The 20350-nt window shown below is 35.7% G+C and overlaps 1 long non-coding RNA gene across 1 annotated transcript in view; it reads left to right on the plus strand.

The window, feature by feature from the left end:
- Positions 1 to 20350, plus strand: part of LOC145684796 (uncharacterized) — an 82709-nt gene continuing 62359 nt past the window's right edge. Inside the window, exon 1 of the long non-coding RNA XR_014131398.1 lies at positions 1 to 245. This is a non-coding gene — a long non-coding RNA (uncharacterized LOC145684796). The remainder of the gene's footprint in view (positions 246 to 20350) is intronic.

Raw genomic sequence — 20350 nt, forward strand, 5'->3', positions numbered from 1 at the left:
GGTACTTTCACCTGACTATGTGAAAAATAGTAACAAACAGTAGTGCACTAGTTTCAAATGTTCTGTAAAGAATAGGGCAAGATGAGGCACGTTGCAACAGCGTTTTTCTGCTTTAGTGTTTGCTCCACTGTGTTGTATTGTGACGTGTTTGATCACGAAATGGAAAAGGTCTTTCGTAATCAGTTCAGCAACGCAGGTCGAAAGGTGTTTTAGACGTAGCGAGCGAAAGTTTGTTTTTTGTAGAGGTAAGTAATTTTTTTAAACTTTTGTCTTTCTTTACTACATGTTACATATATCTCACAACAGTAAGTAACGTGTAGTACCCAGGCGAGGAAAGCTTTTATGCCAAACATGTCAATGGGGTAAATTGCAACATGTTTCAACATGCCCCATGGCATTGAAAAAGATATTTTTGGCGGTTAAGCATTGCTATATGTACAATTGTTGTTGGTTATAAAACAAAGAGTATTATGATTGTTGCTGTTATTATTGTCGTTATTATTATTATTATTATTATTATTATTATTATTATTATTATTATTATTATTGGACAACAATGATGGCTTATTGGTTGCAGTGCCAAGTAGTAGTTCTTTCACCCCATCTTCTCAGTTAGAACTTCAGATTGCAAGTCAGAGTGAGCTTCATGGATCACTTACAAATGAATTTAACAAGATAGTGCAGAATCCTTCAGATGATCAAATACCAGGGCGAAGTGGTCTTCCAGACAAGTCTGATTTCTCTCCTGAACATGTACGGACCTATCCACAAGCTGAACCTCGAAAACTGATAGCTCGCATAAAAAAGTGCTATCGAAATAGAAAAGAAGTGTGTAAAAAAGGCGGAAATGTGAAATCAGTAGCTAAGAAGAATTATTCTCAAATCCTTCGATAGAAGATCTGTTTGGTTTGTGAAGAACCGTATGAAGAAGAGGATGCAGAAGAAGACTGCATGTACGTTGTGAGAAGTGGTCTGATTGGTCGTGTGCCGATTGAAACTAGATTTGATAGCTAGATTGAAACTAGATTTGAACCAAGTTCGATTGTTGCAACTTACACCAGATGGTGTTGCAATTTACCACATGGGTGGGACAAGTGCCAACAGTCGGACTTAGTTCAAAAAGTTGGTGCTATCAAGTGTACCGTTCGATATTTTGCGCTTGTTTTTTTGGTATGTAGCTAAGACATCCTTTTAATCCACTCAGTATAGTTTTTGTATCTATAATAGTTTCCGAGTAAAAAAAATCAGACCTGAAAAGTATTGCAAGTAGCCCCACCTTCCCCTATCTTTCAACTTCCAATAATAGGGCAGGCCACTCGCTCTCGCTTCTTAGATTAAATCATACTACGTTGCGTTTATTACTAGGATCTAATGTTTAACAGATTTAAGAAATATGAACCAAATTATAATTGGCATCTTCGGAAAATTGTATTCAAGTAAAACTCACCTGATCAATATTTTAATTTGAATAACCTAATCAAGGAAACCTCACCGTAGTAACATCTATTAGCGTCAATCAGGCAAGTGATAGCACACGTAGCATCATCCATTAGCATTAATCAGGCAAGTGATAGCACACGTAGTAACACCTATTAGCATGTAACAGACAAGTGGTAGCACACGTAGCAACATCTTCTAGCGTCAATTAGGCATGATAGCACACGTAGTAACATTTTTTAAGCGTCAATCAGACAAGTAATAGGACACGTAGCAACATCCTTCCTGAATTGTTCAAGGATAACGATGGCTCAGTGGTAGAACACTTGCCTCCGAAGTATGGGGTTTCTGGTTCGATTCCCGCCCCAATAAGTTTGTGGTGGACAACATTGTGTCCGTGAGTTTTCTCGGGCTACTCGCATTTCTCGTCACGTTATCACTCCACCAGTTCTCTTACCATCATTCACTTGCCTTAATCATCAATCTCGCTTTACCTGAAAGATTTTGTTTGAGTTGTTCAAAAGGAATGGTTTATGACATATTCTTGGCTCAGTGAGAGATATTTATTCACAAAATATCTATGAAGTCACTAGTATAATTTTCAAGAAAATAGTTGCAAGTTTTTACAAGATAAATCAATTATCCAACATTTTAGGTTTTGATAATGAAATATTTTATTTTTGAAATATGAACGTAACGGTTAGTCATTTGTGAGAAAATTCTTGATTTCGTTCGTCAGTCACCAGTAAACTACTCTTATCTTTTGATTTAGGAGGAAAACACAAAACACTCGTACTGGAGAATCTCCGTAAAACAGTGTCGTAAAATTTGGAATTGGTACGTTGCTCGTTAACACCTCTCAGTCTTTACACACAGTAACGACATACGCACGGAATCCAAAACTTACATTTTAGGTGTTCAGGATGTGACTAGTTGTGTAAGTCTGTGCAAATCTCGAGTTTATCATTATTAGTTACTGTGCAGAAGCCTTCAGCCTGCTGTACACTGTAGGTTAAGATTATGCTTAATTAAAAATTCTACTTGTTTACAGTTTATATATATATATATATATATATATATATATATATTAGTTTGCATCTCAACCTTAACCGAAACAAACGCCCAGGCAAGTGATAGCACAAGTAGCAAAATCTATTAGTGCCAATTAGCCAAGTCATTACACACGTAGGAACATCTGTTAGCGTCTATCAGGCAAGTGATAGCACACATAACAACACTTATTAGCGTCTAACAGGCAAGTGATAGCACACGTAGCAATACCTATTAGCATCTAACAGACAAGTGGATGCACACATAGCAACATCTATTAGCGTCAATTAGGCGTGCTAGCACACGTAGCAATATTTTTTTAGCGTCAATCAGACAAGTGATAGGACACGTAGTAACATCTATTAGCGCCAATCATGCAATGATACCAAACGTAACAACACCTATAAACGTGAATCATTCAGTACTAGCACACGTAGCAACATCTACTAGCCCGTTTTCTACTAGAAGCCAGTGAGACACTTAGACGTCCGTTGCTCATTATATGATTTACCTTGTATTTCTTCTCTTTCTACAACCAATATTACAAATCTCTTAAGCATTCAAGTTCATACATACATTAATATAAGCCTATCACTCGATTTCAAAGTGTTCTATGGACTCGTATTACAGATTTATTAAAAAATGCAAATAATTGAAGATATTAAAATATCAAGTTTTGAGATCACAAATGTTCAATGTGTCTTTCTCCGGCCACACGACATACATCAAGTCAATAATCGAACTCCTTTTATAACTTGACACGGAATTGGCGAGTTGACTGATGATTCATGGGAGATATCATTATCATGTATCAGCCTTGCAGACTAGTGACATCTCTCGGCAAACAAACGTAACTTTGTAACACTTCCACTTTGAAATTGTAGGTGTTTCTTTCAATTACAATAAGCTATTTTTATGTTTTAAAAATTTGAAAGTGTGTAAATACTGTACTTTAGGAACACTCTGCAGTGGCGTAACTGAGGGTCCCGCAGGGCCGGCAGTGCGGGGTGTCCACAGAGTTTGGGGGGCCACCGCGAAGCAAGTGCCATGAACTATAGGCTACAAAAAGTGAGCTGAATACGGAATATTCATTTCTCTGAACAACATTATTTACTTTAGAAAAATATGTATGATCTGGGGAAAAAATCATCAATTCTAGCAAACTTCGGTTTAAAAAATCATCTTAGCAGTCGAAGGTTAAGGGAAAATATTTTTTTGCCTTTTTCGGTGGGTATTAATTTTAATTGTAATCTTATTATATTAAATGGTCAATATGTTAATTATGATTTATTAACCATTGTCTTCAACAGGGACATAATATAGTGGGATGTTGATGGGCATAGAAAGGGAAGCCCAAAAGTAATCCTGCGGGGGAACCCGACATTTTTGCGTTACGCTACTGACACTCTGTATATTTGCGCTTGTGATATTCTTAAACTATCTAACAGTGGAATGACCTTGGGTCTTATTTAAACAAGATTCTCTCTTTTATGATCTAGATTGTACAGTTCAGTGGTCTAGTATTTACGCTATAATGTATCATTCAACAAACATTTTTTATCAAGTCATCGAGCTGGCGGTAGAGCGAATCTTGAAAATGAAGAGATGAAAATCCCGCTTTCTCTGTGTCAATTTGTACACTGTATGGTCTATTGGACAAGGTAAATTAAACACTTTCACTGCATCGTACATAGAGGAGAATCGGTCATAATTCATAATTGGTCATAATTGTTATCTCAGTTTAGCTTCTATTTAATCGCTTCTGTATATTCTCCAACTATCAAAGAATATTAAACAAGTAAATAGATGCTAACATATCCATGATTTTTGAAACATAAGTTACACTATTGTTTCTAACATTAGTGAAACCGAAGTTAATAAATAAAATATGAACTGTAAATGGACATTAACATGAACAATTGCGTGAAGATTTGTTTATAATGTAACAAATCGTGACCGACTTTGTTTCTACATACATACAAGTGGCATCTTCAAATTATCAGATTGAATAAATGAAAAAAAAAAGTGCTTGTTATTTTCATATGAAAGCAAACATTCATGAGGAATAGATCTATGTTGAGAAGGGGGAAAGGACAACAAACGTGAGTCAGCGGGAAACAAGACAACATAAATTGCTTTTAGTGAGGTATGTTTGTTTCATCTGGGTAGGAATAATGTACCTTAAAAAGAAAGAAAGAAAGAAAGAAAATGAATGAAACAAATGTAAACACATTATTAATTGTCTTTGTAAAGAAATATTTTAATTAGCACTCAAAAACTTGAAATGCACTTGCTGCAAACAACAATCTGCATTTTGGTATTGACATACCATTTAAGCATAACATTACACATACATACACATACATACACACCCCTACACACACACACACACACACACACACACACACACATATATATATATATATATATATATATATATATATATATATATATATATATACAGAGTGTTAATGAACTATACCGACAAACTATAAGAGGTGATTCCTCACATCAAAATAAGAGAAAATGTTCATATGGACCTATGGCGAAAAGTGCATAATTTCAGAGCTAGGGCTGTCCAAAATCGCACAAAAGCTGAATTTCAACAGGCCCTATTTCGTGTTCACTGCTATCAAGGCTTATCATTTGCTATGGACCACTCATAAAGTCAGAGCATATCTCAAAATTCGGTTGATGGCATGTCTGGGAATTTCACCCTGCAAAGAATACTCTGTACACAAATTGAACATTAATGAAATATGTATTTTTGGCTTGCATATTCGAGACTTCCTTTACGCTTGTAAGGACCACCATCCACATTCTCTCGAATTCGAAATAAGGCATCTTGAAATTCGCCTTTTTCGCGATTTTGGACGGCCCTAGCTCAGAAACTATGCACTTTTTCCCATAGGTCCATACAAACTTTTTCTTTTATTTTGATGTAAGGAATCACGACTTACAGTTTTATTTCTGACAGTACGAAACGGAATTGAGTACCGTCACCTTTTTAATGAGAACGAAATATTTCTTCTTCTGCTTTAAAAAGGGATTGACGAGAAACTTTGAAAATACCAAATAGTAAATATATAGTTTTTTTGAAAATCAGAGTTTTTGTGGTTTTCCTTTTTCTTTCTTGAGAAAAAAAGAGTTGCGAATATTTGTTCTTTCTTAAAGTCAGTTAATTGTATTCAAGGACTAGAAATATTTGGGCCTATTTGTCTCTCGCTTCCTGGCATATCCTCGCGCCTCCCTTTTGTCATTCCTTTTTCGCACAGTCATATAAATCATAAGGGCTCTGAACCGAAAAATTTTATTTTCTGAAAAGACAGATCTCCTACAACAAAATAATTCCAACAAATTTGTTTGTCGCTGAAGGTCGACTAAACTGAAAGCCAGTACAAATATTATTATGGGACTCCACCTCTGTACTTTCTTCGTAGAGGAGCTTTTGCTCAGTTTCTATTTTAATGTATCCAATTAATTTTTCAGTTACAAGACTACAGTGATATACTACTGGGCCTTAAAATTATTATTGTTAATAATAATACCCTGAAAGATATGCAACTTTTTAACATTATATACAGCGTTTTATTTTTTTTAAATAAAGCTGCTGGTACGCTGGAACTCAGGTTCATATGTACAGTACCGCTCAAAAGTTTTCGAACACCCCAGATTTTTGTAAGTATCTGGTATGATCCTACTATTTTGGTATGACAACTTTACCGCCCTGCATGAGAAATACTCCTGCCTATAGCATTAACTTTGACGACAGTTGAATCGAGGTTTGAGAGGTACTGCAGTTGATACGTCAAATCATAACTATTAAAGTTGAAACCAAAAAAGACAATTCGATCTAGATATTGCATAGTGTAAACAAAAGTCTGTAAGGTGAGACAGGATATTAGTTTTGTTTGGAAAGTGTAGGCATAGAGGATCAATGCAGTTACAAAAATTTCAGAGAGAAAGTAGCTTTCCAAATTTTGCAGTTCTTTATAGCTTGTGGATATGCTAACGTTTAAAACGACAAAAATATCATACTTTGAAAAGTGCTTAAGATGGTTTTGTATGCTCCTTGTTGCTTGTTAAAATGGTAACATACACGCTTCCATTGAGCGAGAAGGATGTATACTGACCGCTGTAAACATTTTTCAAAGAATGGCCTTTTTAGCTCTTCTTAAAGCCGGCATACAAAATTTGGAAAACTACTTTCAAAATTTTGTCATTGCATTGACCCTCTTTGTCTACATTTTCCAAACAAAACTAATATCTTGCCTCACTGTATACACTTTTGTTTACACTATGCAATATATATATATATATATATATATATATATATATATATATATATATATATATATATATATATATATATATATATATATATATATATCAAATTGTTTTTTTTTTGCTTCAATTTTAAGAAATATAAATTCACATATCACCTTTTGTACCCCTTAGACCTCAATTCAACTGTCGTCAAATTCTATGTTTTGGGCAGGGATATATCTGACGCAGGGCGGTAAAGTTTTCCTCCCAAAATAATAGGATTACAGGAAATTCTTACAGAACAGACCCGAAATAAAATCAATAATTACAGTGGAAAATGTTATGTTGGCCACCATGGGTCCCGCTCAAAACTGACAAGCAGGGCCCAAGCTAGTGTGTGATCAGGGTGGTTCAGCGTCACCTACAACTATCTTTAGTTCATCTGAAACTTTCAATTGCTTTTTGGTTAGGGGTGAACTCAAGTTACCTACTCACTCTTCTGCCTTGTATTCTAACTACAGGCCCAGAAAATAAACAGGTAAACATTTTACAGAAAATATTTACCAATATTTAACCTAACCCCGTATAACCATGTCATGTAACTCACTATGGACTCTGTGAGTCTGTGGTAAGTGCTGCTAGAGTTCCTCCACCACTTGCACAGCAGTCGAACGAAAATATTGGGTGACAATCAACTTTTATGATCGGCTGGACCCGTCAGTGAAGGTTTCTTCCGACTACTATTCCTCTGTGCCGGTGTTATTTCCGTGTGCGTTTTGGAAGCCGTCATCACCTGTCTCTTGCGTCCAACTCAACACCATTTCCACTTTCGTCATGCTTCCACCACAGAACCGAGAGCTAACAATTTTCCTCTTTTTGGAAATCAGGAAAATTACCTATTTTACACCTATCACTGTGTGCTCAGTTTATAGCACAATACCATCCTACTAGTCATCACGTAGTACAAAGTTTCCCTAACACTATACCAGCGCAATAGACCGGCGCTTATGTCAGCGCTGAACAAATATCAACCCGGACATTGACGCGTTTTGACTCCAGGTGTTCGCATTAAATTGATAAATACTATCTGTACATATCGGAAATGACTGTTCATAGGTTTAAATTGCAATCTATCTAGTATTTTAATTAGTTGAATATCTGAAATTCAGAGCAAAGTGTTTCCGAAATAGGAACAGTGTAACTATTGAAACTAGAATTTTACTATCTATTTTATTTCTTTACTCATCCTTGGCTGGCTGTTTGAAAATGAAATGAAATAAAGTTATTCCATTTAATGTTCCACGATTATGAATGTTAGGCTAAGTAGACAGATGATTAAGGCAAGTGAATTATGGTGGAATGAAAATGTGGGAGGAAACGGGAGTACCCGAGAAAAATCACGAGTACGATGCTGCTAATCACAAACTTACTTTTCCGGGGATCGAATCAGAGACCCCAAGCACCAGAGGTAAGCGTTCTACCACTGAGCCACTGTGCCCCTCGTCAGCATGTTTGAATGAGCAGTCAAATGGCATCAATGATAATTAAGGTTAGATAACTTAGCCTTGAAACCAAATCATACAATGCCAGTTTAAAGAGCAATCAGGATCATAAAATAAAACCTTTATCGAACGTATAGGCCTAACTCTCAAGAATCTCGTATATTGTTAAAAAAAAATCTTAATTGGAGAATCCGCTTCAAATCTTAATTGAAAAATGCCCATGTGGGCCCCCTATTGTATTTATGAATATACAATATTTGGCATAATTTGAATGCAATTTGTCTTAAAATCCTCATATATATATACCTTCTGCATCTGAATGCCCACCCCCCAAATTTACAGAGAAATCGGCGCCCTTGACTCTTCCTCCACTTTCTTTTTTTCTCCCAAGCAGGCTTTTTGCTACGAAGAAACGATGTAGGATTTTCAGATCTCACAATTCGACTATTGATTAGTTATAGTTTGGTAATAATAATAGGCATACTTATAACGTCATATAATAATGACGCAATCAAAGACCACACGCACATTGGACCGCGAACGGGAATTTTTATGCAGTGAACCACAAGAATTCGCACACGCGACCATTATGTCCTCTGTGAAAAACCACCTTATTGAAAACCACCTGTGACAGTTACAACACTATAATCAGAAAGTTAGTTCCGGTGAGTTGGGTTTGTGGCTTCTTCACTTTGATAACTATTGAGTTTAAATTGAAACAACCAAAACAAAAGATACGATAAAAATTCAATAATATATTTAATGGAAATTAATCTTAAAGAAAAAAGTTTATAATGCGAAGGACAACATAAACAAACCGTATAACAGAAACTTGGTTAAGTACGGAAAGCGAATGTGCACTGTTGAATTTAATGCTTTGCTAAAGTTAATTCATACGGGTGTTCCACTGTAACATTTATGTGTAAGATTACAACACATCATTACCAAAAATGGTGTCGTTCGGTCAAGCGAGCACCCAGAGGCCCAAGCTTTTTTTTTTTTTTTTTGGGGGGGGGGGTCCAATATTACAAGCCACTACGTCTACGTAGTATCGAACGGGTATTATTCTGTATCCGATAAGTAATTGTAAAATACTTCCATTTATAGCATCATCATCATCATCATCATCATCATAGGTATTCTGACAGTATTGACAGGTCACGTGCCACAGATGAAAAGCTTCCCTGCTCCACGGTCTTCCGCTAACCTCTTCGTCTTCACCTACAATTTTTCTGTTTTGGTATCGTGCATTAATTGTAGTCTCATTCGTCCTCTCCCTTTCTTTCCTGCCACCATACTCTTTAGCACGTCTCTCGTGATACAATTTCTTCTTAGCCAATGTCCCAACCAGTTTTTCTTCATCTTCTTAATAATATCTAAAATTGTTATTTTCTCCCCCACCATCTCCGAGACGCCCTCATTCATTTTTCACTCGATCCAGCTAATTCTCTCCATTCTTCTCCACACTCACATTTTGAAAGCCTAAATCAATTTTATATTCAGAAAAAAATGATAGAATTAGATTGTTTTTTTTTTATAAGAGAACGAGTACAAATGAAGTGTACAATTAAATGTTCATGCTACAAGTCGGTCTATAGTTAAACAAATAGGTCTATACTTTTATCAAGAAAGTGTACAAATGTTTGTTGAGTAAGAAGTTTTGGCGGTAGATGCCCGTACCTAGTGGACCCTCTCGTGGTGCACTCCTGCGTTCCATTTGTGTTAGATTACAAGAGTCTGTGACACAAACAATAAGATGAATATTAAAATACTTTTACTTGACCATTTGAATCAATAAAAATATAAAACGTTCTGATCATGTTATACATTGCTGCTATTTACAGTAATGCCAAGACAGCATATTTGTTATAATACTCTGTAATTTTACTGTAACTTTTGCATGAACTTAACCTACATTCCTAAACACACTTAATTGTAATTTTGCTTGAGAAAAACGACAATAAACGCATATGATCTACTGTCAATAGCTGACAGGAAAAGTTACTATTGTGAAGACACCAGTGAGGGCTTTTCTAGTATATTATAGTGGTGAAAATCAAACTTCTTTTGCTACAAACTGATGGAAGGAAGCTCACTAAATGTAGGTCTACTAAATTCTTGTATGCAAACATCAGTGGATTAGGCAAACTTTCTTTCCTTACTTTGCAGGGATTTTTATAAAAATGTTTGCCTTTAAGAGCTGCTACTTAACATACATTAAGGAATACACAGTTTACCAAAACTCCCTTATAGAACAGGGTGAACCGCTTATCTTGATACACTCTTGTTACTTTCAAATTAATAGAAAAAAAAAAAAAAACTAAAATTCTGTACCATGTAAATATCAGCAGGGGGACATTGTTTGAAATACTTTGTGATACCACCAAGCTTACCAAGCTCTGGGATATACCAAGTGTTGCAATTCAACATATACTAGCTCCGGTAGAGATGCCTCGTGAGTGAAATGGACCAGACCCATAATTCTTAAACTATTCAGTACAGCGATGCGTGAATATTGCTATAATGTCATTGCGATTGTATACCAGACACTGTGGGTTTTCCTCAAGTAGAATACCACACATTTCTTCAGGAGACGAGCTTATTTATTCCAGGCAGATCAATTTTTCCACATTTCATTGATAGTAATATTCCACGTTCTTGATGCAGATTTCTTCGGTCATGTTTTTTACTAGCGCATTTTACAATAAAAGAATGTGTTAATGAAAACAATGAAGTTTCCCGCGTTCAGAAACTAAGGCAATTAAACTTCCATCCTTTCTCCCTGCTTATTGGGATGAACGAACCACTGCTATTGTGGGAGAGATGGAGCACCCCGGTAAATGGTTGATCTATCCTAAGATATTGTTTGTAATGCCTGGAAGAAAAAGGGAAGGAGTAGAACAAAATTACTCCTAATATTTCAATTTTTCTTCTGCTTCTTTAAGTATATTTGCCTTATTTTATATTTGTAGATTTAGAGGTAATACTGGTTTCCAAACACAAGGACGCGACATTGTAATGAGAAAAAAATGTTTTTCAACCACTGACAATCGCTATTGGTTCAAAATTGTTACAAAAATAATTCGAATAGCAAATGGATAATACTGCACATAATTATTTTTTCGGTGGTAAGTCAGATACTTGATGAAACTATCCAGAAAACTTCGGCCAACATATTGAATTCAATACCAAGAACCTTCTCTGAAACAAGTACGATCTTCTAGGAAAAGTAGCAAAGGTCTGGCAGAAGTATTCACTTCGGATGAACACATCCGCTTACAGAAAAACAGGAAGAGAAAGGTTAAGTCCACTAAATCGACCGCAACAAACAAGAGATAAGAAATAAGAAACAAGAAAAGAGAATTTCTATCAGATCATAATCTTCATCCAGTGTTGATGATCAATCAATAATATACATTGACAGTGATGATATGAAGGAGTATGATGAAAAGGTATGTTCAATGTGGCGAAAATTAAAATCAGAGAACAAGAAAAGACGACTGGATACAGTGTATAATATGTGAATGCTGGTTGCATGAAGGCTATTCGAAATATGACAATCTTTGTTATTTGTGTGGCAAAGTTTTAAAATAGACAAAACAAGGTGCGATGTACGGTAGAATATAATTATTGACATTGATTTTTCTTCTTAAAATATGACACTTCGGTATTCTTGTAATATGGAAATGTATTTTCCCCGGATTCCAGAAAGTTTATTTTTAGATTAGGAATTGTTCAACTTTGATTAATCAATATTATATCATATGAGATCAATATTCCATAAAAACCTTAGAAGCTGAATAATATATACCTTATTAATATAACTTATTTAAACACATTTTTTTAAAAATTATTCATTAATCCTTCATTGTTTAAGTTCCGCATATTTTCCATCAGTCCCACAATGCATGGTCCATCTAACCGACAGTACTATGGTATAAATAAATACCACATATTGTGGAGTAAAAAAGCAGGACAGATGCAAGTAAGAAGCCATCAAAACCATATATCCACCAATCTATTAATTGTGCACTCCCACTTCTTTCTTTTTAACTATAAATGAAAGCAATACGCTACAATACTATACCTATGTAATCCCGCAGAAACTGAAACAGTTCAATTTTCACATGTGTACTACCACTGATGCTCTCTTCTTCATTGCGCTACGCAACTGTCTACTGACAGTTAGTGTAACCAGTTGCAGATCAAAAGCATGCCTGGAGCTTATTTCTCAAAATTACTAGTCTAATTGGAGCACAAGCTACAAGTCTGATTCTCATACATTCTCGTAATTTCTGTTTCACAAGAAATTGCGAAAGGGACACTTTACACTGGTTCGTATCTATCCAAACTTAGATCAACATAAATGAAATTAAATATTTTAAATGTGATAAAAGAAACAGAAGATATTTCCATTTGGTAGCAATTTGACAGAGAAGAGGAAGTAAATGAATTAACAAAAGTATTGCAGGCATGCCACTACCATGACTCGTTGGAGCACACAAAGATTATTTATATTTTCGGAATATGTATTACCTTATCATAAGTAAAGCTACATTTTTTAAAACCCATTTGGGACCGCTGTTCCATTATTGGAACATGGTTTTGTAACAATATATCAAAGTAAGTTATTTGTGCTGGCGCGATTGGGCTTTTCGAGACAAGTGATCTGACAACAGTCAATCATTCTTTGTGGGAGTTCAGTAGTGCAAGTGCCGTTTGACAGTTTTTCTGCATGAACAAAAAGTTGGTCCCAATGGGTTAAAGATTAGTCTATCATCTGGCACACTTCATATACATACAGTAACTTATCATAGCATGATAATAAGGATTAATCTATAGGCCTATACAGTGTGCGAATTAGATAATCTATATTGGGGGGGATAAAATTAGGCCAAAGGACATAGTCTGAAGGTTCAAATTTCAAAATGAGACAATAAATGCCTTACCTCCCCCATACATATATATACGTGTGTGTGTGTGTGTGTGTGTGTGTGTGTGTGTGTGAGACATCTGTAATAAATAAGAGATTTATTAATTTAATAAATTTACCGATAATAACTATGCACATATATATTGTCTGACATACACACACCCCACTAAACCTTTCTGAACGTGTTTTAATGTTGTACTCACTCTTGTCCCCGTAGCTCTCTAAGGTTTATTTAGTTAATAATTCGGCTCAAGCGATAGCCATGATCACAAGTTTTTCCACTCATATTGAAAGCTTCCACTTTGCATTAATACATACAGGTTGCGAAAAGAAACCTACTTCAGTCTTGTGAAAACCACTAAAATTATCAGTTAAACCGGACATATTATTATTATTATTATTATTATTATTATTATTATTATTATTATTATTATTATTATTTTAAGAAAATCTAGATATTAGCCTATCAAATAAGAAATGGATTGTTGCTGGTCCCGATTTCTCACATCAAGGTCAAATCGAAGGCCAAATATTTAAAATGTCTCAATTCAAATTTCGAGCTTGTGCTTCTACTTCCCGCTAAAGCTGTGCTCATCACGACTTTTTTCCTCCAAATATCAATTCCGTGATGGGCACAGAAAGTCAACACTTAAAAATTACTTTACTGTTAGGTTGAAGATGAGTTGATTCACTATGGGCTACGTTATTCAAATAAAGTAAAACATTACACTGAAGTTTTTCAGACAACATTAGTTGCGTGGACAGCAAACTGTACAGCGAAAAGATGGAAAAATGAAGGGTTAACTTTAAAAAAAAAAAAACACTCTAGTTGAAATGCTTATACAGACACGGACAATGACACGGAGAACCAGTCGTATTAACAAATGCTGAAACAAATCTTGAATTATTCGCTTATTCACCTAAAAATCACCTTCATTAACATGTTTGCTCACTAGGAGCGTATCCCCCAGCGTGTACGTTAACATATTCTTACGAGAGAATACCTATATCTCAGATTTTGAGTACAGTTTCAAAAGTTCATTTCCGTAAACTGTAAAAGCAGTAATTACTATGCTAATTATCACAAATTAAATGCAACTTTTGAGTTGCATACACACAACCTACTATTGAATGAAGACCATGTGCTAACAAAGAGTACACTGGAAAATGAAATAACATGTTATAACAAAAATTAAAATAAGATGATAATCGATACAAATATAGAGGATGAATATGGCATATCCGAACTTCGCCAAGTATGGTAGAAGAAGCTATTTGTTTACTTCTTCTTGGCCAATCGCTAAGAACATTTATAAATCTATATGTGGCTTTGTTATACGCAATTAGTACATTCAAATTCACAAACGATGACGAACTGAAGGGTACGAAGGTACAGTTGCAAGTAACAACCGTAGTCATAATAATATAGTTCTACTAAACAACGTTGAAAATAGTGGGTAATTAGGTGGTAAGTAGAAATGACCAAAACTGAACAGTTTACATCGATCATTTCGAAATACAGCTAGAAGATTAAATTTACAAGAAATAACAAAAATCAGTGAAATTTGGAGTTATACTAAGCATAGTTTGAGGGGGCCGTGTAACGTGGGTTCCTATCACCTCGGCATGGCGCGTCCTCAGGTTGCGGATCGAGGAGAAGGCCTCTAGATATAGAGGTTAGCTGCGAATATACTGAATAAGCAGTCGCGGACAGCCGACTAGGAGTGGTCCTCCAGCTTGGGGGTTTGGGTAGGGCTAACAACCTCATCCTGTAAAAAAAAAGCACTTGTTCAGAAATATTCACAAAAGCCTCGGACAAGGACTGATAACTTGGCACGACCTCAGCAAAAGAAAATGGACATGAGATTCGGAACATGGAATATTAGGAGTCTTTATAGGGCAGGCGCGTTAAAATCCGTAACGAGGGAGTTAGAGAAATACAGGATGGACGTAGCAGGAGTTCAGGAAGTTAGGTGGGAAGGAAATAGATCTGAGAATTCCGGAAATTTTACGTTCTTTTATGGGGAAGGAAATAAAAATCACCAGTTAGGAACAGGGTTTTTCGTTCATAAACGTATATTACCAGCAATTAAACGGGTTGAATTTGTTACTGACAGACTTTCTTTTATTACTCTTAAGGGACGGTGGTGTGATATTATTGTTTTAAATGTACATGCCCCAACGGAAGATAAGGATGACGATATAAAAGACAGTTTTTATGAAGAAGTGGAACGGATATTTGACCAACTCCCGCGATACCATATGAAAATTCTATTAGGGGATTTCAATGCGAAGGTAGGACGAGAGGATATTTTCAAACCGATTATAGGGAACGAAAGTTTGCATAAGGAAAGTAATGACAACGGTGTTAGACTCGTGAACTTTGCAACATCCAAAAACCTAATCGTGAAGAGTACAAAATTCCCACATCGCGACGTTCATAAATACACTTGGACATCACCAGACGGGAAAACACATAATCAAATTGATCACGTTTTAATAGATAAAAGAAGGCAATCTAGCATAATTGATGTCCGGTCGTTTAGAGGGGCTGATTGTGACACTGACCACTACCTCGTAGCAGCGATAATACGAGAGAGGTTATCGTTGAATAAGGGTAATATACATTGTCCGAAAACGGAAAGATTCAATTTAAAGAAATTAGAAGAGAGCCAGGCAAGAGAGGAATACCAGATTGAAGTTTCGAATAGATTTTCGGCTTTAGAAGATTCGGAATGCACTAGTGTTGAGGATACCTGGATTGAAATTAGAGATAGCATTAAAATTTCAGCAAAAGAAAAATTGGGACACGCGGAAATACGTAGGAACAAACCATGGTTCGACCAAGAATGCATTAAACTAGCAGAGAAGAGAAAACAGGCAAAATTACGGTGGCTACAAAATCCGAATGAAATGACTACACAAAATTTCGCAGATATCAGGCGGGAAACTTCCAAAACTTTTAGAACAAAGAAACGCGATTTTCTGAAAGCTAAAATTAAGGAACTTGAAGATAATAGTAAAAATAAAAACATTCGGGACATGTATAAGGGAATCAACGAATTTAAGAAAGGCTATCAACCTCGTGCTTATATATTAAAGAAATCTGACGGTACAGTTCTCACTGACACGGATAGCATCTTAAATAGATGGAAAGATTTCTTTGACGTTTTGTTTAACACGCAACCAAAAACTAGTGTACGTGGAGAAAAGGAGATACACACCGCAGATCCGTATATTCCAGAACCCAACCGAATAGAAGTAGAAACCGCTATAAAGAAATTAAAGAAACACAAATCTCCGGGTGTAGATGAAATTCCGGCTGAGTTAATTTTAGCTGGAGGCGAAAAATTGTGGAACAAGATACACAAACTCATTCTCCTTATCTGGAACAAGGAAGAATTGCCAGAAGAGTGGAAAGAATCAATCATTGTTCCAATCCACAAGAAAGGCGACAAAACTGACTGTAATAATTATCGAGGCATTTCTCTTCTGTCAACATCCTATAAAATCCTTTCAAATATTCTGTTAGCAAGATTGACCCCATACGCAGATGAAATTATTGGAGATTATCAGTGCGGATTTAGACGAAATCGATCAACTATCGACCAAATATTTACCATTCGCCAAATACTCGAAAAAAAGTGGGAATACAATACCCCGGTACATCAACTATTTATTGATTTTAGAAAGGCGTACGACTTGGTTAGGAGAGAAACATTATACAACGTTCTTGCAGAACTTGGAATACCGAGAAAGCTAATTAGATTAATTAAGATATGTTTAAATGACTCCCAAAGTAAAGTCCGGGTGGGAAAATTTTTATCCACGAGCTTTCACGTCGAAAATGGCCTGAAACAAGGAGATGCGTTGTCGCCATTATTATTTAACTTCGTTTTGGAATACGCTATAAGGAAAATCAAAGATAGCAACCAGGGCTTACAGTTGAACGGTATTCACCAGGTTATGGCATATGCTGATGATGTAAATTTAATAGGAGATGATAGGAGAACAATAGAAAGAAATGCAGAGATCTTATTAAACGCTTGCAGGGACATGGGTTTAGAAGTAAATGCAGAGAAAACTAAATACATGGAAGTGCGTCGGGACCGGAATACAGCAAATTATGGATACGTTAAAATACTAAATAATACTTTTGATAAAGTGGATACTTTCAAATATCTAGGATCAATATTAACAGAGGAAAATCATATTCACGGAGAAATTAAATGTCGACTAAAAGCAGGGAATTCGTGTTACTATTCGGTTCAAAATCTCTTGTCGTCGCGAATTCTGTCGAGGAATTTGAAACTTAAAATATACAAAGCGATAATCATGCCTGTAGTTCTGTATGGCTGCGAAACATGGTCTCTTACTCTGAGGGAAGAACATAGACTGAAAGTATTTGAGAACAAGATCCTGAGACGAATATTCGGACCCAAGAGGAACGGGAATGGGGAATGGCGGAAACTTCATAACGAGGAACTACATAATTTATATGGTTTACCCAACATTGTTAGGGTCGTCAAGTCTAGGAGGCTTAGATGGGCGGGTCATGTAGCTAGAATGGAAGAAGGTAGAGACGCTTTCAAAGTCTTGACTGGAAGACCAATCGGAAAACGACCATTAGGAAGACCTAGGCGCAGATGGGAGGACAATATTAAGATGGATCTCGCAGAGATTGGAATACAGAGTAGAAACTGGATGCAGTTAGCTAAGGATAGAAGTCAGTGGAGAGCTTTTGTGAACGCGGCATTGAACCTCCGGGTTCCATAGGCCATAGAGTTAGTTAGTTAGTTAGTTATAGTTTGAGGGGGAAAGCGAGCATCCCCGGTGGGGATACTTCAGCTGACTTCTTTGGGGGGGAACAAAATGTGATTGAGGGGGAAAATCCCCCTCATCCCCCCCGGTAATTCGCACCCTGGGCCTATATATAAAACATGAAAATGACTATGTTTGTGATCTCGATCAAATTTTCGACATAGATTAGGTTCAGGCCTGGGATGACTTTTATCATTTCACTTTCAGGTTCAACTTAAGGGAGAGGGAGGAGGATATATATATATATATATATATATATATATATATATATATATATATATATATATATATATATATATATATATATATAAGAATAATTGAAAATGACCGATATTAGTGTCGAATCCATGGTTTTTGGGGTCCTTAAGTTGATTGGTGGCAGTTTTGGTGTCCTTTATGTTCAAAATGAAATGTACTTTCCCCGTGTGAAGAACACACATTCTGCTACTAATATATAATAATTACTTTAATTAATCTCTTAAGATTGAATTCCAATTACACTACAATATCAAATACCATGTTGAAAAGCACACTAAAACACATAGGTAGGCGCGATAAAAAATAGTCAAAATGCAAATTAAATACTCAAAAATAAATGCCAAAGAGAGGGTGTAACCCTCTAATAGCTGGGAGTAGGAACTTATTTCCTCTACCTGTAAACATAAATGCTGAATAAAGATTCTATAAAGTTTACCCTATTCACGTACCAAAAAAAAAGAAAAGAAAAGAAAAGAAAAAAAGAAAAGAAAGAAAGAAAGAAAAAAGAAAAAAATCAAAAATAAAAAAATGTAAACTGCTTCAACGTCTTCCTTGTTATATATAATTTTAATTTTTGCTTAGAGAAAAATGAATTTTTATTTTCTTTAAACATTGACATTGTTTTTCTGTAGAGTCATTTGACCATAGTTTGCATTCAGTTTCATCCTCTTTTTCTGAATCATTCTAACAGGAAAATGCCTAGCTATTTATAATTCTGACCTTACATAAACGCGATTCTTAACTTTTGATCTTGTATATTCTTGTAAGAATTGATGTTGATCAATTAAGTAGATTTTGATATTTTATCTCTAAAACTTTTTCCTTAGTATGTACTTGCTACTGGGAATGTTTCATACGATCCCAACATTCGTTCCGTGGTATTGAAGAAAGTGAAATACCGCAATTAATGACCAACTGCAAAATTCGAACCCGATACCTCTCGAATGTCCAAGAGAGAACTCTTCCAGTTTGTTTTGTAACAAGTTTTAACTCCTAGTTAATTCCACTCATTTCAATTAGGTTGGTTTAACTTTTATTTACTGTATTTATATTTTAATTTTAATTTCTCCATTTCAAGACGTGTCTTCGATCCAAAGGAAGATATCATCATTTTGTTTTTACATTAAAAATTATCATAGCATTCAGCTTCAATCAGTTCACTTTGTATTTGGCATCGTGAAGCAAACAAAAGCGGTGGGTAAAGATAGGCCTTTCTCTGCTTATTATATTCATAGAATGTAAAAGTAATTATAAAAGTCAGTATATCGCATGAATACAAAGTTCAAGCATTAAATGTTAAAATATAGATAAACCATTAGGTGTATACTTGTTTTCGTGAAGACTACAATCAGTAGCGTACCCAGGAATTTATTTCGGGGGGGGGGTCCAAACTAAATATGAAGCTATTTTATATTAAAATTGCTAAAATTGCCCCTAAAATTAGGCTAAATTTTTAAAAAGTCGAAATTTCGGGGGGGGGGAGTCCGGACCCCCGTGTCCCCCCCCTTCCGTACGTCCCTGACTACAATTAATAAGTTCAAGCATTCGTTCAGAGTGGTTCATGAAGAATCTCATACTGAAATTATTATTACAAGTTCGAAGAAAACGTCTAAGCTGATAGAATATCGACAGCTATGTTATGTTTGTGAAATTCTTTGTGTGACTTGCTGCAATACAAGATGTGATCAACAAATGCAGTGAATGTAGTTGCATAGTGCCATCTATCGATGTATCAATTTCAACTAGTAAGCCCAGTAGCCTAAATCTTCGGTACAGCTACTGTGAAGTTTGGACGAGTTATGACATATTCGTTAGCTTCCAGAGGCAGAAGAGTGAGGATGTGCTGTCTGTCGCGTTTTTGGTTTGCTCTGTTTGTTTAGTTCTAAGCTGAAATAAAAGTGCCAAAGAACCGCATGAAATGTCAAAACCACTGTATGGCGATGAAGGGGTGGCATTGAAGACTGTTTACGAGTGGTATGAGCGATTCACAAGCAGCAAGGAGTCGGTTCGATAGGAGCAACGATCGAGACGTTCTTCGACGTCAAAAAGTCATGAAAACGTGCAAATAGTGCACAAATGTTTT

Source organism: Thermobia domestica, chromosome 5 (assembly GCF_964235325.1).
Source record: "Thermobia domestica chromosome 5, izTheDome1.hap1.1, whole genome shotgun sequence".
In the NCBI taxonomy this organism is placed as follows: domain Eukaryota; kingdom Metazoa; phylum Arthropoda; class Insecta; order Zygentoma; family Lepismatidae; genus Thermobia; species Thermobia domestica.